Raw genomic sequence first — 21,860 nt, 5'->3', positions numbered from 1 at the left:
TTATCTTATTTATTTTTATGGCTGCATAGTATTCCATGGTGTATATGTACCACATTTTCTTTAACCAATCTATCATTGATGAGCATTTGGGTTGGTTCTATGTCTTTGCTATGGTAAATAGTGCTGCAATAAACACATATGTGTATGTGTCTTTATAGTAGAATCATTTATATTCCTTTAGGTACATACCCACTAATGAGATTACTGGGTCAAATGGTATTTCTGGTTCCAGATCCTTGAGGAATTGCCGTACTGTCTTCCACAATGGTTAAATTAATTTACATTCCCACCAATAGTGTAAAGACTTTCCTATTTCTCCACAGCCTTGCCAGCATCTATTGTTTCCTGATTTTTTAATAATCGCCATTCTGACTGGTGTAAGATGGTATCTCATGTTGGTTTTGATTTGCATTTCTCCGATGATCAGTGATGTTGAGCTTTTTTTCATGTTTTCTGGCCAAGTAAATGTCTTATTTTGAGAAGTGTCTGTTCATATCCTTTGCCCACTTTTTGATGGGGTTGTTTTGTTCCTGTAAATATCTTTAAGTTCCTTGTAAATTTTGAATATTAGACCTTTGTCAGATGGACAGATTGCAAAAATTTTCTCCCATTCGGTAGTTTGCTTGTTCACTATGACAATAGTTTCTTTTGCTGTGCAGAAGTTCTTCAGTTTAATTAGATCAAATTTGTTAATTTGGGCTTTTGTTGCCGTTGCTTTTGGCATTTTTGTCTTGAAGTCTTTGCCCATGCCTATGTCCTGAATGGTATTGCCTAGGTTTTCTTCTAGGGTTTTTATGGTTTTAGGTCGTATGTTTAAGTCTTTAATCCATCTTCAGTTAATTTTTGTACAATGTGTAAGGAAAGGATCCAGTTTCAGTTTTCTGCATATGGCTAGCCAGTTTTCCCAACACGACTTATTAAATAAGGAATTCTTTCCCCATTTCTTGTTTTTGTCAGGTTTGTCAAAGATCAGACAGTTGTAGATGTGTGGTGTTATTTCTGAGGCCTCCGTTCTGTTCCATGGGTCTATATATGTGTTTTGGTACCAGAACCATGCTGTTTTGGTTACTGTTTTGGTTACTGTAGCCTTGTACTATAGTTTGAAGTCAGGAAGCATGATGCCTCCAGCTTTGTTCTTTTTGCTTAGGATTGTATTGGCTATATGGGCTCTTCTTTGGTTCCATATGAAATTTGAAGTAGTTTTTTCTAATTCTGTGAAAAATGTCAATGGTAATTTGGTGGGAATAGAATTGAATCTATAAATTTCTTTGGGCAGTATGGCCATTTTCATGATATTGATTCTTCTTATCCATGAGCATGGACTGTTTTTCCATTTGTTTGTGTCCTTTCTTATTTCCTTGAGCACTGGTTTGTAGTTCTCCTTGAAGAGGTCCTTCACATCCCTTTTTAGCTGTATTCCTAGGTAGTTTATTATCTTTTGAGTGATTGTGAATGGGAATTCATTCATGATTTGGCTTGCTCCTTGCTTATTGTTGGTGTAAAGAAATGCTTGTGATGTTTGCACATTGATTTTGTATCCTGAGACTTTGCTGAAGTTGCTTATCAGTTCAAAGAGTTTTTGGCCTAAGATGATGGGTTTTTGTAAATATAAAATGATGTCATCTATAAACAGAGACAATTTGACTTCCTCTCTTCTTATTTGAATACCTTTATGTCTTTCTCTTGCTTGATTGCCCTGGCCAAAACTTCCAATACTATGTTGAATAGAAGTGGTGAGAGAGGGCATCCTTGTCATGTACTGATTTTCAGAGGGAATGCTTCCAGCTTTTGCCCATTCAATATGGTATTGGCTGTGGGTTTGTCATAAAGAGCACTTATTATTTTGAGACATGTTCCATCAATACCTAGTTTATTGAGAGTTTTTAACATGAAGGGATTTTTTTTTATATTTTAAGTTTTTTTTATTATTATACTTTACATTTTAGGGTACATGTGCACAACATGAGGTTAGTTACATATGTATACATATGCCATGTTGGTGTGCTGCACCCAGTAACTCGTCATTTAACGTTAGGTATATCTCCAAATGGTATCCCTCCCCAGTCCCCACACCCTACAACAGGCCCTGGTGTGTGATGTTCCCATTCCTGTGTCCATGTGTTCTCATTGTTCAATTCCCACCTATGAGTGAGAACATGCAGTGTTTGGTTTTTTGTCATTGCCATAGTTTGCTGAGAATGATGGTTTCCAGCTTCATCCATGTCCCTACAAAGGACATGAACTCATCATTTTTATGGCTGCATAGTATTCCATGATGTATATGTGCCACATTTTCTTAATCCAGTCTATCATTGTTGGACATTTGGGTTGGTTCCAACTCTTTGCTATTGTGAATAGTGCTGCAATAAATATACGTGTGCATGTGTCTTTATAGCAGCATGATTTATAGTCCTTTGGGTATATACCGAGTAATAGGATGGCTGGGTCAAATGGTATTTCTAGTTCTAGATCCCTGAGGAATCACCACACTGACTTCCACAAAGGTCGAACTAGTTTACAGTCCCAACAGTGTAAAAGTGTTCTTATTTCTCCACATCCTCTCCAGCACCTGTTGTTTCCTGACTTTTTAATGATCGCCATTCTAACTGTTGTCAGATGGTATCTCATTGTGGTTTTGATTTGCATTTCTCTGATGGCCAGTGATGATGAGCATTTTTTCATGTGTCTTTTGGCTGCATAAATGTCTTCTTTTGAGAAATGTCTGTTCATATCCTTTGCCCACTTGTTGATGGGGTTGATTGTTTTTTTCTTGTAAATTTGTTTGAGTTCATTGTAGATTCTGGATATTAGCCAATTTTCAGATGAGTAGATTGCAAAAATTTTCTCCCATTCTGTAGGTTGCCTGTTCACTCTGATGGTGGTTTCTTTTGCTGTGCAGAAGCTCTCTAGTTTAATTAGATCCCATTTGTCAATTTTGGCTTTTGTTGCCATTGCTTTTGGTGTTTTAGATATGAAGTCCTTACACATGCCTATGTCCTGAATGGTACTGTCTACGTTTTCTTCTAGGGTTTTTATGGTTTTAGGTCTAACAATTAAGTGTGTAATCCATCTTGAATTAATTTTTGTATAAAGTGTATGGAAGGGATCCAGTTTCAGCTTTCTACATATGGCTAGCCAGTTTTCCCAGCACCATTTATTAAATAGGAAATCGTTTCCCCATTTCTTGTTTTTGTCAGGTTTGTCAAAGATCAGATGGTTGTAGATATGCAGCATTATTTCTGAGGGCTCTGTTCTGTTCCATTGGTCTATATCTCTGTTTTGGTACCAGTACCATGCTGTTTTGGTTACTGTAGCCTTGTAGTATAGTTTGAAGTCAGGTAGCGTGATGCCTCCAGCTTTGTTCTTTTGGCTTAGGATTGACTTGGCAATGTGGGCTCTTTTTTGGTTCTATATGAACTTTAAAATAGTTTTTTCCAATTTTGTGAAGAAAGTCATTGTTAGCTTGATGGGGATGGCATTGAATCTATAAATTACCTTGGGCAGTATGGCCATTTTCATTATATTGATTCTTCCTACCGATGAGCATGGAATATTCTTCCATTTGTTTGTATCCTCTTTTATTTCATTGAGCAGTGGTTTGTAGTTCTCCTTGAAGAGGTAGTTCATGTCCCTTGTAACTTGGATTCCTAGGTATTTTATTCTCTTTGAAGCAATTGTGAATGGGAGTTCACTCATGATTTGGCTCTCTGTTTGTCTGTTATTGGGGTTTAAGAATGCTTATAATTTTTGCACATTTATTTTTTATTCTGAGATTTTGCTGAAGTTGCCTATCAGATTAAGGAGATTTGGGGCTGAAATGATGGGGTTTTCTAGATATACAATCATGTCATCTGCAAACAGGGACAATTTGACTTCTTCTTTTCCTAATTGAATACCCCTTATTTCCTTCTCCTGCCTGATTGCACTGGCCAGAACTTCCAACACTCTGTTGAATAGCAGTGGTGAGAGAGGGCATCCCTGTCTTATGCCAGCTTTCAAAGGGAATGCTTCCAGTTTTTGCCCATTCAGTATGATATTGGCTATGGGTTTGTCATAGATAGCTCTTATTATTTTGAGATACGTCCCATCAATATCTAATTTATTGAGAGCTTTTAGCTTGAAGGGTTGTTGAATTTTGTCAAAGGCCTTTTCTGCATCTATTGATATAATCATATGGTTTTTGTCCTTGGTTCTGTTTATATGCTGGATTATGTTTATTGATTTGCATATGTTGAACCAGCCTTGCATCCCAGGGATGAAGCCCACTTGATCATGGTGGATAAGCTTTTTGATGTGCTGCTGGATTCTGTTTGCCAGTATTTTATTGAGGATTTTTGCATCGATGTTCATCAGGGATATTGGCCTAAAATTCTCTTTGTCTGTTGTGTCTCTGCCAGGCTTTGGTATCAGGATGATGCTGGCCTCATAAAATGAGTTAGGGAGGATTCCCTCTTTTTCTATTGATTGGAATAGTTTCAGAAGGAATGCTACCAGTTCCTCCTTGTACCTGTGGTAGAATTCGGCTGCGAATCCATCTGGTCCTGGACTTTTTTTGGTTGGTAAGCTATTAATTATTGCCTCAATTTCGGAGCCTGTTACTGGTCTATTCAGAGATTCAACTTCTTCCTGGTTTAGTCTTTGGAGGGTGTGTGTGTCGAGGAATGTATCCATTTCTTCCAGATTTTCTAGTTTATTTGCATAGAGGTGTTTATAGTATTCTCTGATGGTAGTTTGTATTTCTGTGGGATTGGTGGTGATATCCCCTTGATCATTTTTTATTGCATCTATTTGATTCTTCTCTCTTTTCTTCTTTATTAGTCTTGCTAGCAGTCTATCAATTTTGTAGATCTTTTCAAAAAACCAGCTCCTGCATTCATTGATTTTTTGAAGGGTTTTTTGTGTCTCTATTTCCTTCAGTTCTGCTCTGATCTTAGTTATTTCTTGCCTTCTGCTAGCTTTTGAATGTGTTTGCTCTTGCTTCTCTAATTCTTTTAATTATGATGTTAGTTCTTTTAATTATGATGTTAGGGTGTCAATTTTGGATCTTTCCTGCTTTCTCTTGTGGGCATTTAGTGCTAAAAATTTCCCTCTACACACTGCTTTGAATGTGTCCCAGAGATTCTGGTATGTTGTGTCTTTGTTCTCGTTGGTTTCAAAGAACATCTTTATTTCTGCCTTCATTTCGTTATGTACCCAGTAGTCATTCAGGAGCAGGTTGTTCAGTTTCCATGTAGTTGAGCGGTTTTGAGTGAGTTTCTTAATCCTGAGTTCTAGTTTGATTGCACTGTGGTCTGAGAGCCAGTTTGTTATAATTTCTGTTCTTTTACATTTGCTGAGGAGTGCTTTCCTTCCAACTATGTGGTCAATTTTGGAATAAGTGTGATGTGGTGCTGAGAAGAATGTAAATTCTGTTGATTTGGGGTGGAGAGTTTTGTAGATGTCTATTAGGTCTGCTTAGTGTAGAGCTGAGTTCAAGTCCTGGATATTCTTGTTAACTTTCTGTCCCTTTGATCTGTCTAATTTTGACAGGGGGGTGTTAAAGTCTCCCATTATTATTGTGTAGGAGTCTAAGTCTCTTTGTAGGTCTCTAAGGACTTGTTTTATGAATCTGTGTGCTCCTGTATTGGGTGCATATATATTTAGGATAGTTAGCTCTTCTTGTTGAATTGATCCCTTTACCATTATGTAATGGCCTTCTTTGTCTCTTTTGATCTTTGTTGGTTTAAAGTCTGTTTTATCAGAGACTAGGATTGCAACACCTGCCTTTTTTTGTTTTCCATTTGCTTGGCAGATCTTCCTCCATCCCTTTATTTCGAGCCTGTGTGTGTCTCTGCACGTGAGATGGGTTTCCTGAATACAGTGCACTGATGGGTCTTGACTCTTTATCCAATTTGCCAGTCTGTGTCTTTTAATTGGGACATTTAGTCCATTTACATTTAAGGTTAATATTGTTATGTGTGAATTTGATCCTGTCATTATGATGTTAGCTGGTTATTTTGCTCATTAGTTGATGCAGTTTCTTCCTAGCCTCGATGGTCTTTACAGTTTGGCCTGTTTTTGCAGTGGCTGGTACCAGTTTTTCCTTTCCATGTGTAGTGCTTCCTTCAGGAGTTCTTTTAGGGCAGGCCTGGTGGTGACAAAATCTCTCAGCATTTGCTTGTCTGTAAAGTATTTTATTTTTCCTTCACTTATGAAGCTTAGTTTGGCTGGATATGAAATTCTGGGTTGAAAATTCTTTTTTTTTTCTTTTTTTTCTTTTTTTAAGAATGTTGAATATTGTCCCCCACTCTCTTCTGGCTTGTAGAGTTTCCATGAAAGGGTGTTGAATTTTATCGAAGGCCTTGCCTGCATCTATTGAGATAATCAGGTGGTTTTTGACTTTGGTTCTGTTTATGTGATGGATTACATTTATTGATTTGCGTATGTTTAACCAGCTTTGCATCCCAGTTATGAAGCCAACTTGATCATGGTGGATACATTTTTGATGTGCTGCTGGATTCGGTTTGCCAGTATTATACTGAAGATTTTCAGATTGATGTTCATCAGGAATATTGGCATGAAGTTTTCCTTTTTTAGTGTGTCTTTTCCTGTTTTTGGTATCAGGACGATGCTGACTTCATAAAATGAGTTAGGATGGAGTCTCTCCATTTCAATTGTTTGTAATAGTTTCAGAAGGAATGTTTCCACCTCTTCTTTTTATTTCTGGTAGAATTCAGTTGTGAATCTCTCTGGTCCTGGGCTTTTTTTGGTTGTTAGGCTATTAATTACTGCCTCAATTTCAGAACTTTTATTGGTCTATTCAGGGATCAAACTTCTTCCTGGTTTAGTCTTGGTAGTTGTATGTGTCCAGGAATTTATCCATTTGTTGTAGATTTTCTAGTTTATTTGTGTAGAGTGTTTACAGTATTCTCTGATGGTAGTTTGTATTTCTGTGGGGTGAGTGTATCCCCTTTATCAATTTCTATTGTGTCTATTTGATTTTTCTCTCTTCTTCTTTGTTAGTCTATATAGCGGTCTATCTATTTTGTTAATTTTTTAAAAAAAAACAGCTCCTGGATTTATTGATTTTTGAAGCGTTTTTTGTGTATCTATCTCCTTCAATTCTCTTCTGATATTAGCTATTTCTTGTCTTCTACTAGCTTTTGGATTAGTTTGCTCTTGCCTCCCTAGCTCTTTTAATTGTGATGTTAGGGTGTCTATTTGAGATCTTTCTAGTTTCTGATGTGGCATTTAGTGTTATAAATTTCCCTTTTAACACTGCTTTAACTGAGTCCCAGAGATTCCGGTACTTTGTTTCTTTGTTTTCTTTGGTTTCAAAGAACTTCTTGATTTCTGCCTTAATTTCATTATTTACCCAAGAGTCATTCAGGAGTGGGTTGTTCAATTTCCATGAAATTGTGTGGTTTTGAGTGAGTTTCTTAATCCTGAGTTCTAATTTGATTGCACTGTGGTTTGAGAGACTGTTTGGTATGATTTCAGTTATTTTCCATTGGCTGAGTAGTGTTTTATTTTCAGTTATGTGGTCAATTTTAGAATAAGTGTCATGTGGCACTGAGAAGAATGTATACTCTGTTTATTTGGGGTAGAGATTTCTATAGACATCTACTAGGTCCACTTGATCCAGAGCTGAGTTCAAGGACTGAATATCCTTGATAATTATCTGTCCCATTGGCCTGCCTAATACTGACATTGGGGTGTTAAATTCTCCCACTATTATTGTGTGGGAGCCTAAGTCTCTTTGTAAGTCTCTAAGAACTTGTTTTCTGAACCTGGTTGCTCCTGTATTGGGTACATATATATTTAGAATAGTTAGCTCTTCTTGTTGAATTGTTCCTTTTACCATTATGTAATGCTCTTCTTTGATTTTTGATCTTCATTGGTTTAAAGACTGTTTGATCAGAGACTAGGATTGCAACCCCTGCTTTTTTTTACTTTCTATTTGCTTGGTAAATATTCCTCCATCCCTTTATTTTGAGATTATGTGTGTCTTTGCACATAAGATGAGTCTTTTAAATACAGCACACTGATGGGTCTTAACTCCTTATCCATTTTTCCGTCTGTGTTTTCTAATTTGGGCATTTAGCCCATTTAAATTTAAGGTTAGTATTGTTATGTGTGTGTTTGATCCTGTCATCATGATGCTATTTGGTTATTTTGCACACTAATTGATGCAGTTTCTTTGTAGTGTCATTGGTCTTTATGTTTTGGTGTGTTTTTGCAGTGGCTGGTACTGGTTTTTCCATTCCATATTTAGTGCTTCTTTTAGGAGCTCTTGCCGGGCAAGCCTGGTTGTAACAAAATCCCTCAGCATTTGCTTGTCTTGAAAGGATTTTATTTCTCCGTTTCTTATGGTGCTTAGTTTGGCTGGATATGAAATTATGGATTGAAAATTCTTTTCTTTAAGAATGTTGAATATTGGCCCCCCCTCTTCTGGCCTGTGGGGTTTCTGCTGAGAGATCTGCTGTTAGTCTGATGGGCTTCCTTTCTTTCTCTTGCCTGATTGCCCTGGCCAGAACTTCCAATACTCTGTTGAATAGGAGTGGTGACAGAGGGCAACCTTGTCTTGCGCCCTCTTTTATATACCATGTATATAAAACTAGCAAAAAAGAAAAATGTAATATTTCAAATTAGTATTGGACTGCTGATTATTTTTTCATATAAAATAATAGAAAACCATTTAGATGCATACCTACTTGCGGTCTGGGATATAGGTATGAAATATGCCTAAAACATATTTTTCAGATTTTCAATTTGACAAAATGTTTTCTACTCTTGGGTCGTCCCTTCTCTTTTCAATTTTAGGTTTCTCAATGTGGCAATATTTTTAGAAGAATACTAATTTATATAAAATTTAGATTTTTTAAAATAAATTACCCATTCACCATAAATAGTATTATGCCATGCATTTTAAAACTTATTGCACAATTTCAGCTGCTTGTGCCTGCCAAGATCATACCACAATCAGGCTTATTTTTAAGTTAGTGATATAGCCTTCCATTATAATACACAACATGAAGCTGCTGATTCCCAAAATACTTAGAAATATAGTACTCCTCCCCAACTTTCGAGTTGCTACTTTAATTGGAGCAAAAAAAATTACTTTGTGCCAGTTATGCTAATAAGTGACTATGAGAAACTAAATTACCAGCTTCATATTTTAAATATATTCTAGTGATGGCTTATCTTGCTTTTAGACTGGTGCCAGACATCTGCCCAGCTAGTTCATACCTTAATAAAGTACTACTCCCAGTGGCAACTGGTGGGGAGTAGACAAATCTGTGTTGTGTGCACATACACATATACATAAATCCCCTTCCAAGATGTTCCCTTTATGTAATCCACCATCTGTGGGACATCACAGGTTTCAGCATTGCTTTTGATCCCCAACTTCAAGCTTGTGCTCACAGACATGAACTCATTTTCCACCAAATTCTACATTAAGATATATAAATCATTTGGAAAAGGAGAATATACATAAAAAGAGACTTAGGTATTTTGACATAACTTCACTCCATCCCATTAATGGCTTTATTTACCCTAAATCTATACTCATGTTCAACAAGATTATAATTTGTGTGCATACATTTCTATGGGTGTTTGTGTTTCAGTTTTTTATTTTGAAATAGTCATAGATTCACAAAGGCAGTACAGAAAGGCTCAGGATACACTTCACTCAGTTTCTCCTATGACAGAAACTTCCATTTTGCAATTATAGTACAATATCAAGAGAAGGGATTTGTCATTGGTACAAATTGTGTGTATAGGTTCATGTCATTTAATATGTGTAAATTGTATAGTCACCATTCAATCAAGGTGAAGAACCGGTTAATCACCAATCACCAGCAAGATCTTCCTCAAATTGCTTTTTATAGTCACCCTCATTACCCTCCTCCCAATATCCTCAATGCATAGCAATTACTAATTTCTCTTTCATCTCTATAATTTTGTAATTTCAAGAATGTGATTAAGAATGAAATAATACAGTGTGCAATGTTTTTATATTGGCATTTTTCTTCTCAACATAATGCCCTTGAGTAGTTCTGTTTATCAATAGTTCATTTGTTTTTATTGCTGAATAGTATTACATGACATGGAAGTACTATAATTTGTTTAACCACTCACCTATGGAGGGATATTTTAGTTGTTTTCAGGTTTGAGATATATGCTACTATGCACATTCATGTATAGCTTTTTGCTGTGGAATTTTCCATTTCTTTGGAATAATGGGCAGAAATGAAATTTCTGGATCACATGGTGAATATAGGTTTAGCTGTTTTTTGTTTCTTCTTTGTTTGATTAAAGACAGGGTCTTTCTCTGTTGTCCAGGTTGGAGTGAAGTGACCTGCTCATAGCTCACTGCACCCTCAAACTCATGTGCTCAAGCAGTCCTTCCACCTCAGCCTCTCAAGTAACTAGTACTGCAGGCACATGTCACCATTCCTGGTTAATTATTTTTTTAAAGTTTTGTAGTGATGGTGTCTCACTATGTTGCCCAGGCTGATCTTGAACTCCTGGCCTCAAATGGTCCTCCTGACTCAGCCTCCCAAAGTGTTGGAAGTATCGGTATGAGCCACTATACCTGGCCTAGTTTGTTTCTTTTTAAAGAAATTAACAGATTATTTTTGACAGTTGTTGTAACATTTTACATGCCAACCAGATTGTATGAGAGATCCAATTTTTCTCCATCTTCACCAGCATTAGGTATTGAACGTTGTCACATTAAAAAAAAATAGCTGTTCTCAAGTCTTTTTAAAAGGGATCCAAAAAAAAAGAAAACAAGGAATATACTTAATTAAGGAGATAAAAGATCTCCACAAAGAGAAGTACAAAACACTGATAAAAGAAATCACACAAAAAAAGGAAAAAACATCCAATGCTCATGGATTAGAATAATCAATATTGTGAAAATGACCCTGTGCTCTAAAGCAATCAACAGATTCACAAGTGCTATAAATATACCAATGCCATTTTTAATGAATTAGAAAACAAAATCTTAAAATTTATATGGAACTTTAAAAAGTACCTGAAGAGCCAAAGCAATCCAAAGCAAAAAAAAAAAACAAACTTGGAGGCACCACATTTCCTGACTTCAAATGATACTATAGAGTTATAGAAACCAAAACAGCCTGGTACTGGTACAAAGGTAGACACATAGACCTATGAAACATAACAGAGAACCCAGAAATAAAGCCAAATACTTACAAGCAACCGATTTTCAACAAAGCAGATGGAAACCTATGCTGGGGAAAGGAAACCCTATTCAGTAAATGGTGCTGGGAAAATTGGATAGTCACAAATAGAAGAATGAAAAGAGAGCGTTTTCTCTCACCATATACAAAAATTAACACAAGATAAATAAAAGACTTAAATCTAAGACTTGAAATTATAAAAATTTCAGAAGAAAACCTCTCCAGGACATTAGCCTAGGCAAATAATTTATGACTAAGACCCTAAAAGCAAATGCAACTAAAACAAAGATAAATAAATGGGACCTAATTAAACTAAAAATTTTCTGCAGAGAAAGGCTGAAGAGAAGCCTCTAGTGGTTATAATATTTACAAGAACACCAAATAGAACAACTATCCAAACAAAAAACTCCTTCGTAAGAACCAAAATGCAGGTGAGTGAATACAGTACCAGGTTTTGTTTTTACTTTTGTTTTGTTTTGTTTTTCTTTTCTCTGTTTCTGTGTTTTTTTTGAGATGGAGTCTCATTCTGTCGCCAAGCTGGAGTACAGTGGTGCGATCTCGGCTCACTGCAACCTCCGCCTCCCGGGTTCAAGCAATTCTCCTGCTTCAGCCTCCCAAGTAGCTGGGACTACAGGTGCATGCCACAACGCCCAGCTAATTTTTGTGTTTTTAATAGATATGGGGTTTCACCATGTTGGCCAGGACGGTCTAGATCTTTTGACCTCGTGATCTGCCCACCTTGGCCTCCCAAAGTGCTGAGATTACAGGCGTGAGTCACCACGCCTGGCCCACACTACCAGGTTTTAACATCATATTGAGGGAAGAGGCACTGAAGATGGTAGGAAAAGTACTCTTGAACCATGTACATTACTCATTTTCTACATCCCCTAGCAATGGCCCAGTAGCATGGAGAGAGAATCTGTGCACGTGGGTGAGAAAGAACACAGTGATTGGGGATTTTGCATTGTGCTGCCAAACACATCAGAAAGTGATACAGGGAAGAATTCAGCCAGTGCTCACAGAGGGAGCACTTGGACAAGCTCTAGCTAGAGGGGAATTGTTCATTGTCCATCCAGAGGTTGGAACCTGAGTTCTGGCAAGTCCTGCCACTCTAGGCTAACATGTTCTGGGTTTCTAAATAAACTTGAAAAGTAGTCTGGGCCACAAAGATTGCAATTGCTGGGCGAGTCCTTTTGTTGTGCTGGGCTCAGAGCCAGTGGACTTGGGGTGCATATAAACTAGTGAGATACTAGGTGGAACAGCCAGGATTGCCTGCATCAACCTTTCCTCAATGCCAGGCAGCACAGCTCATGGCTCCTGGAGAGACCCCTTCCCTCTGAGTGAGGAGACAAGAGAAGAGAGTAAAGATAACTTTGACTTTAAATGTGGATACCAGATTACCCACAGTAGAATAGGGCACCAGGCAGAGTTCGGAGGCCCGTATTCCAGGACCTAGCTCCTGGACAATATTTCTAAATACACCCTGGGTCAGAAGAGAACCAGCTGCTTTGAAGGGAGGGACCTAGTCCTGATAGAATTTATCACCTGCTGAATAAAGAGCCCTAGGGTCCCTGAATAATCAGTAGTGGTAACCAGGCAGTACTTGCCATGGGTCCTGGATGAGACTCAGAGCTATGCTGTCTTAAGGTGTGACCCAGCACATCACCAGCGTGGTAGCTACAGGAAGAGACCAAATATGCTTGAAGAAATGAGAGAAAAGTATAAAGAGGATATTGTCTTGCAACTTGGGCACTGACTTGGCCAAAGTGGGGTAGGGGGTTTTAGCAGTTTCCAATTTCAGGCCTTGGCTACTGGACAGCATTTCTGAACACACTCTGAGCCAGAAGGAAGCCCATTGCCCAGAAGGGAGAGACTCAAGCCTGGCAGCATTCACCAAAAGCTAACTAAAGGAACTTGGGCATTGAGTAGACATAAGCAGTAGCCAGGCAGTACTTGTCATAGGTCTGAGCTGGTAGTGGCCATGGGGAGAGAATCTACTGCTTAAGAAAAGGGGAAGGGAAAGTGGAAAGAACTTTGTCATGTAGCATGGATGCCAGTTCAGCTGTAGTAGAATAAAGGACCAAGTAGATTCCAAGGGTTTCTGGCTCCAGGCCCTTGCTCCTGGATGGCATCTTTGAACCAGCCCAGGACCAGAGGAAACTCACTGCCCTGAAGGAAAGGATGAAAGACTGGCTGAATATGCCACCTGCTGATTGTAGAGCCCTTGGGCCTTGAGTGAACATCAGCAGTAGCCAGGCAGTGGTCATCTTGAGCCTTTAGGGAGACCCAGTGCTGTGCTGAAAATAGGACTGACCAAGTACAGTTCCAGTAGTATTGTCTACAAAGATGCAATTCTCTAGCTCCATGAAGCTCAGCGCAGAGAGACACTCCATTAATTTGAGAGAAAATTAGGGAAGACAAGAAAAGTCTCTGCCTGGTAATCCAAGCAACTTTCCAATATCTTATTCCAGACCAGCAAGGTAGTTCCTCTACAAGCCTGGAGGATCCACAGCATAACTGGTTTTGCAGTGCCTCCTAAAACAGACATGGCTGCAGTGACCAAAGACTTAGATCACAACACCCAAATCCCTGTGAATACATGGAAAAGCCTTCCCAAGAAGGACAGATACAAACAAATGCAAACTGTGAGTACTACAAAAATACCCAAATCTTCGATGTTCAGACATTGATAAAAATTCACAGGCATCAATGCCATCTAGAAAACATGACCTCAGCAAACGAAATAAATAAGGTACCAGTGACCAGTCTAGGAGAGACAGAGACATGTGACTTTTCAGACACAGAATTAAAAATAACTGTTTCTAGGAAACTTTATAAAATTGAAGATAGCACAGAGAAGAAATTTAGTATTCTATCAGATAAATTTAACAGAGATTGAAATAATTAGAAACAAGAAGAAATTCTGGAGCTAAAAAATGCAACTGACATACTGACAATTGTATTAGAGTTGCTAAACAGTAGAATTGATAGAGCAGAAGAAAGAATTAGCAAGCTTAAAGATAGGCAATTTGAAAATATACAAACGGGGGCCTGGCACAGTGGCTCACGCCTGTAATCCCAGCACTTTGGGAGGCCAAGGTGGGCGGATCAGAAGGTCAGGAGTTCAAGACCATCCTGGCCAACATGGCGAAACCCGGTCTGTACTAAAAATACAAAAAATTAGTTGTGTATGGTTGTGGGTGCCTGTAATCCCAGCTACTTGGGGGGCTGAGGCAGGAGAATGGCGTGAACCCAGGAGGTAGAGGTTGCAGTGAGCCGAGATCGTGCCACTCCACTCCACTCCAGCCTGGGCAATAAGAGCGAAACTCCATCTCAAAAAAAAAAAAAAAAAAAAAAAAAGAAGCAAAGAAAAAATATACAATCAGGGGCTTTAAAAAAAAAAGAAAAAAATAAGAAAATAAGATCCAATGATCTATTGCCTACTAGAAAACACTTCACCTGTAAAAACACCATAGACCAAAAATAAATGAATGGGAAAAAATATTCCATGCAAATAGAAACTAAAAAAATAAAGAAGTCATAATCATATCAGACAAAATAGATTTTAAAACAATAACTATAAGAATAAAATACGAGGTAACTCTATAATAATAAAGGGGTCAATTCAGCATAAGCATATAACAATTGTAAATATATATGCACCCATCACTGGAGCACCCAGTTATCTCAAGCAAATATTAATAAAGTTAAAGAGAGCTACATCCCAATACAATAATAACTGAAGACTACAACACCCCACTTTCAACATTGGATAGGTGATCCAGACAGAAAATTAACACAGAAACTTAATCTGAACTGTAGACCAAATGAACCCAATAGATATTTTTAGAACATATCACCCAATGGCTGCAGAATACACATTCTTCACCTTAGCACATAAATCATTCTCAAAGACAGACCATGTATTAGGCCACAAGATAAGTCTTAAAAATTTCAAAGAATTAAAATTATATCAAATATCTTATCTGACCACAATGGAATAAAATTAGACATCAATAACAAGAGGAATTTTGGAAACTACAGAAACACATAGAAATTTAAAAATATGCTCCTGAATGATCAGTAAGTCAGTAAAAAAAAATAAGAACATTAAAAATGTTTATGGAAGTGGAAACACTATGTATTAGTCCGTTCTCATGCTGCTATAAAGAACTACCTGAGACTGGGTAATTAACGAAGAAAAGAGGTTTAATTAACTCACAGTTCCACAGGCTTAACAGGAAGCATGACTAGGAGGCCTCAGGAAACATACAATCATGGTGAAATGTGAAGAGGAAGCCAGCATGTCTTACCATGGTGGATCAGGAGAGAGAGAGAGCAAAGTGGGAAGTGCCACACACTTTCAAACACCCCGATCTCCTGAGAACTCACCATCAGAAGAACAGCAAGGGGGATGTTCATCTCCATGATTCAATCACCTTCCACCAGGCCCCTCCCATGACATGTAGAGATTACAATTCAAGATGGGATTAAGATGAGGACACGGAGACAAACCATATCACACAACATACCAAAAAAATATGGCATACAGCAAAAGAAGTAATAAAAAGAATGTTAATAGCAATAAGCACTACATCAAAAAAGTGGAAAAACTTAAAGAACCTAATGATGCATCTTAAAGAACTAGTAAAGGAAGAGCAAATATAATCCCAAATTAGTAGGAGAAAATAAATAATAAATACCAGTGCCGAAATAAATAAAATTAAAATGAAAAATACAAAACATCAATGAAACAAAAAGTTGTTTTGAAAAGACAAACAAAATTAACAAACCTTTAGCCAAACTAAGAAACAAAAGAGAAGATCCAAATAAATAATATCACAGATGAAAAACCAGACGTTACAACCAATACTGTAGAAATTCAATGGATTGTTAGAGACTAATATGAGCAACTGTATGCCAGTAAATCAGAAAACACAGAAGAAATGGATAAATTTCTAGACACATACAACCTAGAAAGATTTAGCCATGAAGAAATCTAAAACCTGAACAGAGCTGTTACAACTAATGAGACCAAAGAAATAACAAAATTCTCCCAGTAATGAAAACCCAAGGGCCAGATGGCTTCACTGCTGAATTTTGCCAAATATTTAAAGAACTAATACCAATCCTACTCAAACGTTTCCAAAAATAAGAGGAGACACTACTTCTAAACTCATTCTATAAGGCCAGTATTACCCTGATACCGAACCAGAAAAATAAATCAAAAAATAAAAAAGAAGACAAAAGAAAACTACAGGCCAATATATCTGATTAATATTGATGCAAAAGCCTCAGTAAAATACTAGAAAAAGCAAAATCATTTAAAAAGATTCTTCATCATGACCAAGAGGGATTTACCCCAGGGATTCAAGGATGGTTCAACATACACAAATTAATCAACATGATACATCATAGCAACAAAATGAAGGGCAAATACATATGATCATTTTAATCAATGCTGAAAAGACATTTGATAAAATTCAACACCATTTATGATAAAAATTCTCAAAAACCTGGGAATAGAAGGAAATTCTTTAAAACAATAAAATCCACATCTAACAGACCCATAGATAGTATCATAATGAATGGGAAATATCTGAAAGTATTTCCTCTAAGATCTGGAACAACAAAAGGATGCCCACTTTCACCACAGTTATTCAACAAAGTACTCAAAGTCCTAGCTAGATCAATCTGACAAGAAAGAGAAATAAAGGGTCTCCAAGTTAGAAAGGAAGAAGTCAAGTTATTCTTGTTTGCAGATGATATAATCTCATATTTGGAAAAATCTTAAGACACTACAAAAAAAAACTATTAGAACTGATAAACGAATTAAGTAAATTTGCAGGATACAAAATTAACACACAAAAGTCAGTAACATTTCAATACGCCAACACTGAACAATCTGAAAAAGAAATCAAAGAAGTAATCCTATTTATAATAGCTACAAATAAAATAAAATACCTAGGGACAAACTTAACCAAAGAAGTAAAAGATCTCAACAATGAAAACTATAAAACACTGATGCAAGAAATTAAAGAGGACACAAAAATTTGAAAGGTATTCCATGTTCATGGATTGAAAGAATCCAATAATGTTAAAATGTCTATAGTATCAAAAGCAATCTACAGATTTAGTGAAATCTCTATCAAAATACCAATGACATTCTTCAAAGAAATAGAAAAAAGTAACATTAAAATTTACATGAAAACACAAAAGACCCAGAATAGTCAAAACAAAACTGGAGGAATCACATTACCCAACTTCAAATTAAACTATAGAGTTATAGTTACAAAAATAGCAAGGTACTGGCATAAAAACAGTCACATAGATCAATGGAACAGAATAGAGAACCCAGAAACCAATCCATACATCTACAGTGAACTCATTTTCGACAAAGCTGCCAGAAACGTATATTGGAAAAAAAGACTGTCTCTTCAATAAATAGTGCTAGGAAAATTGGACTTATCCATATGCAAAAGAATAAAATTAGACCCCTATCTCTCACCATATACAAAAACTAAATCAAATTGGATTTAATATTTAAATCTAAGACCTCAAACTGTGAAACTGCTATGGAAAACTTTGGGGAAACTCCAGGACATTGGAATGTCAAAGATATTTTGAATAATATCCCACAAGTGCAAGCAACCAAAGCAAAAATAAACAATGGGGTAACAACAAGTTAAATCCTTTCTTCACAGAGAAGGAAACAACCAAAAAAGTGAAGAGAAAACCCATATAATGGGAGAAAATATTTGCAAACAATTCATCTTACAAGGGATTAATGAACAGAATACATAAGGAGCTCAAGCAACTCAATAGGGAAAAAAATTCCAATAGTCTGATTGAAAATAGGCAAAAGATCTGAATAGACATTTCTCCTAAAATAAGACAAACAAATGGCAAACAAGTATATGAAAAGGTGCTTAACATCATTGATCATCAGATAAATGCTAATCAAAACTACAATGAAATATAATTTTACCCCAGTTAAAATGGCTTTCATCTGAAAGACAGCCAATAGCAAATACTGGCAATGATGTAGAGAAAAGGGAATGTATATTAGTACAACCACTATGGAGAACAGTTTAGAGGTTCCTCAAAAAACTAAAAATAGAACTACCATATTATTCCACAATCTCACTGTTAGGTATACACCCCAAAGAAAGAATATCTGTATATCAAACAGATAGCTGCACTCTAATTTCACAATAGCCAACATTTGAAAGCAAGCTAAGTGTCCATCAACAGATGAATGGATAAAGAGAATTTAACACATATACACAATTACTATTCAGCTATAAAAAATGAATTTGTGTCATTTGCACTAACCTGGATGGAACTGGGAGTCAATTATATTAAGTGAAATAAGCCACACACAGAAAGACAAACCACACATTATCACTTATTTGTGGGAGCTAAAAAAATTAAAACAATTTAACTCATGAAATAAACAGTGGAATCATGGTTACCAAAGCTAGAAGGGTAGTGGGAAGTGGAAATGATGATAATTAGTGGGTACAAAAACATATTTAAATAGAATGAATAAGATCTAGTATTTGATAGGACAAGAGGGTAACTACAGTGAACAATAATTTATTTTACATTTTTAAATAATTACAAAAGTATAATTGGATTGTTTGTCACATAAAGAAAAGATAAGTTGTTGAGGTGATGGATACTTCATTTACCCTGGTGTGATTATTACACACTATATGCCTGTATCAAAATATCTCATGTAACTCATAAATATATACACATACTATGTACCCACAATTTTTTTTAAGGAAAAAGCTTCTCCACATCAGAAGAAAGAAGTAAGAGAGTAAATAAATGACCTACCGAATAAGAGAAAATAGTTGTGACTTATACATCAACAAAGGGATAACAGCTAGAATCTACAAGGAACTCAACAAATCATCAAGAAAAAAACAAATAATCCCATTAAAACGTGGGCAAAGTACATGAACAGAAATTTCTAAAAAGAGGATATACAAGTGGCCAACAAGCACTTAAAAAATGCAAAATCTCAGTAATCATTAGGAAAATGCAAATTAAAACTACAATGAAATATCAACTTACTCCAGCCTGAATGGCCATTATTTAAAAGTCAAATGATATATGCTGGAGTGGATGTGGTAAAAGAGAATGCTTATACATGGTTGGTGGGAATGCAAATTAGTACAACCTCTATGAAAAACAGAATGGAGATTCCTCAAAGAACTAAAAGTAGATCTACCATTCAAACCAGGAATCCCACTACTGGATATCTAGCCCAAAGCAAAATAAGTTGTTATAGCAAAATGAAACCTTCATATATATGTTTATTGAAGCACAATTCACAATTGAAAAAATACGGTATCAACGTAAGTGCCCATCACCTGATGAGTGGATAAAGAAAATGTAGCACATATACCATGGAATACTATTAAGCCATAAAGAGGAATGAAAGAATGTCTTTTGCAGCAACTTCAATGGAACTGGAGGCCATTATCCTAAGTGAAGTAACTCAGGAAGGAAAAACCAATTACCTCATGCTCTCACTTATAAGTAGGATCTAAGCTATGGATATGCAAAGGCAGCGTAATGAACACTACAAACCCAGAAGCTGGTAAGGTGGGAGGGTGATGGATAAAAAATTACCTATTTGGTATAATGCACAATATTCAGGTGATGTGTACAGTAGAAGTCCAGATTTCACCACTATACAATTCATCCATATAACCAGAAATTATTTGTATCCCTAAAGCTATTGAAATATTTTTAAAGACACATAGACATTTTAAAACTTTAAGCCTACTGAATTTAGGCATTACCTTGAAACTTATGATGATGATTCACTAACTAAATTTAAAATGTAGCTGTATTCTTTTTTCTTTTTGACAGAGTCTCACTCTGTCACCTAGGCTGGAGTGCAGTGGTGCAATCTCTGCTCACTGCAACCTCCTCCTCCCAGGTTCTCACCATCCTCCTGCCTCAGCCTCCAGAGTAGCTGGGACTACAGGCGCCCGCCACCACGCCTGGCTAATTTTTTGTATCTTTAGTAGAGACAGGGTTTCACTGTGTTAGCCAGGATGGTCTCGATCTCTTGACCTCGTGATCTGCCCGCCTTGGTCTCCCAAAGTGCCAGGATTACAGGCGTGAGCCACCGCGCCCAGCCAGCTGTATTCTTTAAATGACTAAATAAATCATATGCCATTTTGTAAAAAAAAAAAAAAAAAAAAAAAAAAAAAAAAATCGCAGTTTCATTAAGTATATAGTAATAGCTCATCACCATTGAGAAAGTATTAATTTGTAAATGAGGCATGCCAAAATATAGATTTGCCTTTCCTTTGTTCTTGTATTTAACTAATCACAACAAAATTTTTGAATAAGTTATAACCCTGGAGATGGTTTTTGGAAAAAAAATGGCAGGAAACCATCATTATTTTTATTCTAAAATTTCAAATATTCTCTTTTACAAACAAGAATTTTATTAAAAATGTATTAACACCTACCAACTAGGAAAGTGTATTAATTATGGACAATGTTGAACAAAGGTATCATTGAATGAATGGGTTTTTGACATTGTGAAATGGACATAAATACCTGTCCAGTACCAAAATGCAGGCTTTTCATCATGCTGATAGTTTAAAGTACAGTGTAAGCCTCTATTTCATCTATGTCATGTCTTCCTACTATTCATCATTTTCCAGTGTTCAATTATTTTCTTCAGGATGGTAACTTACTACTGTAATATTAAATTTATCAGAAGAAGCAAATCTAAGGCACCTCATCCATCACTGTGTCTCCTTATTAGATTACATCTGGAAAAAAAATCTTGTTTATGAACACCTGCAAAAGAAGAGATTTTTACAACTTCACTTGATAACAATTTAAATATTTAAATTTATTTGCTGTAAAAAGATGTCTTCCTTTGAATCTCTTCAAATGCTAAATGTTTAAAAGAGAGCCAGCTTTATCTTGTTCTCTGTTCAGCTTAAAATATCTGGCTCAAAGTTTTCATGTGAAGATCGTTAGTTTATTCTCAGATTCTCCTGCTGAGTCATGAGAAATTATCTGTAAATGAACTCTAATACAGTAACAAAATAAAAACACTTACCATAATTTTATCATTGACTTTCGAAGTTCTATTAACAGACTTGGTTTTAGAACAGTTTTAGATGTATAGAAAAGTTGAACAGTTACTATTAATACAAAATTTCTCATATACCACTCACAGCCAGGTTTTCCTACTATAAACATCTTACATTAGTATGCCACATTTGTTACAATTAATAAGCCAACTATGATTCACTATTATTAAACTGAAGTCTATATTTCATTCAGATTTCCTTAGCTTTTACTTAATGCCATCTTTCTGTTCTAGGATTTCAACCAGGATAACACATTATATTTATTTGTCTTACTAGGCTTCTCTTGACAGTGAGTTTCTCAGTTTTCTTGTTTTTGATGAACTTAGTTTTTAGATGTACGAATCTTGTATGTTGTAGGAGCCTTTGTGTTGAAATTTGCCTGATGTTTATCTCATTATTGGACAGGAGTGCTTTGGGAAGGAGAATCACAAGTTTGGATCCCAGTTCTGAAAGACACAATACTGAATGCCGTAATCCCAAATGATCAAAATCCCTGAAGTCTAAATCCTTAATGTCCGAAACTCCTTAATAT

This window comes from Pongo pygmaeus, chromosome 10, assembly GCF_028885625.2.
Source record: "Pongo pygmaeus isolate AG05252 chromosome 10, NHGRI_mPonPyg2-v2.0_pri, whole genome shotgun sequence".
Lineage (NCBI taxonomy): Eukaryota > Metazoa > Chordata > Mammalia > Primates > Hominidae > Pongo > Pongo pygmaeus.
Note: the sequence above shows the minus strand (reverse complement) of the source record.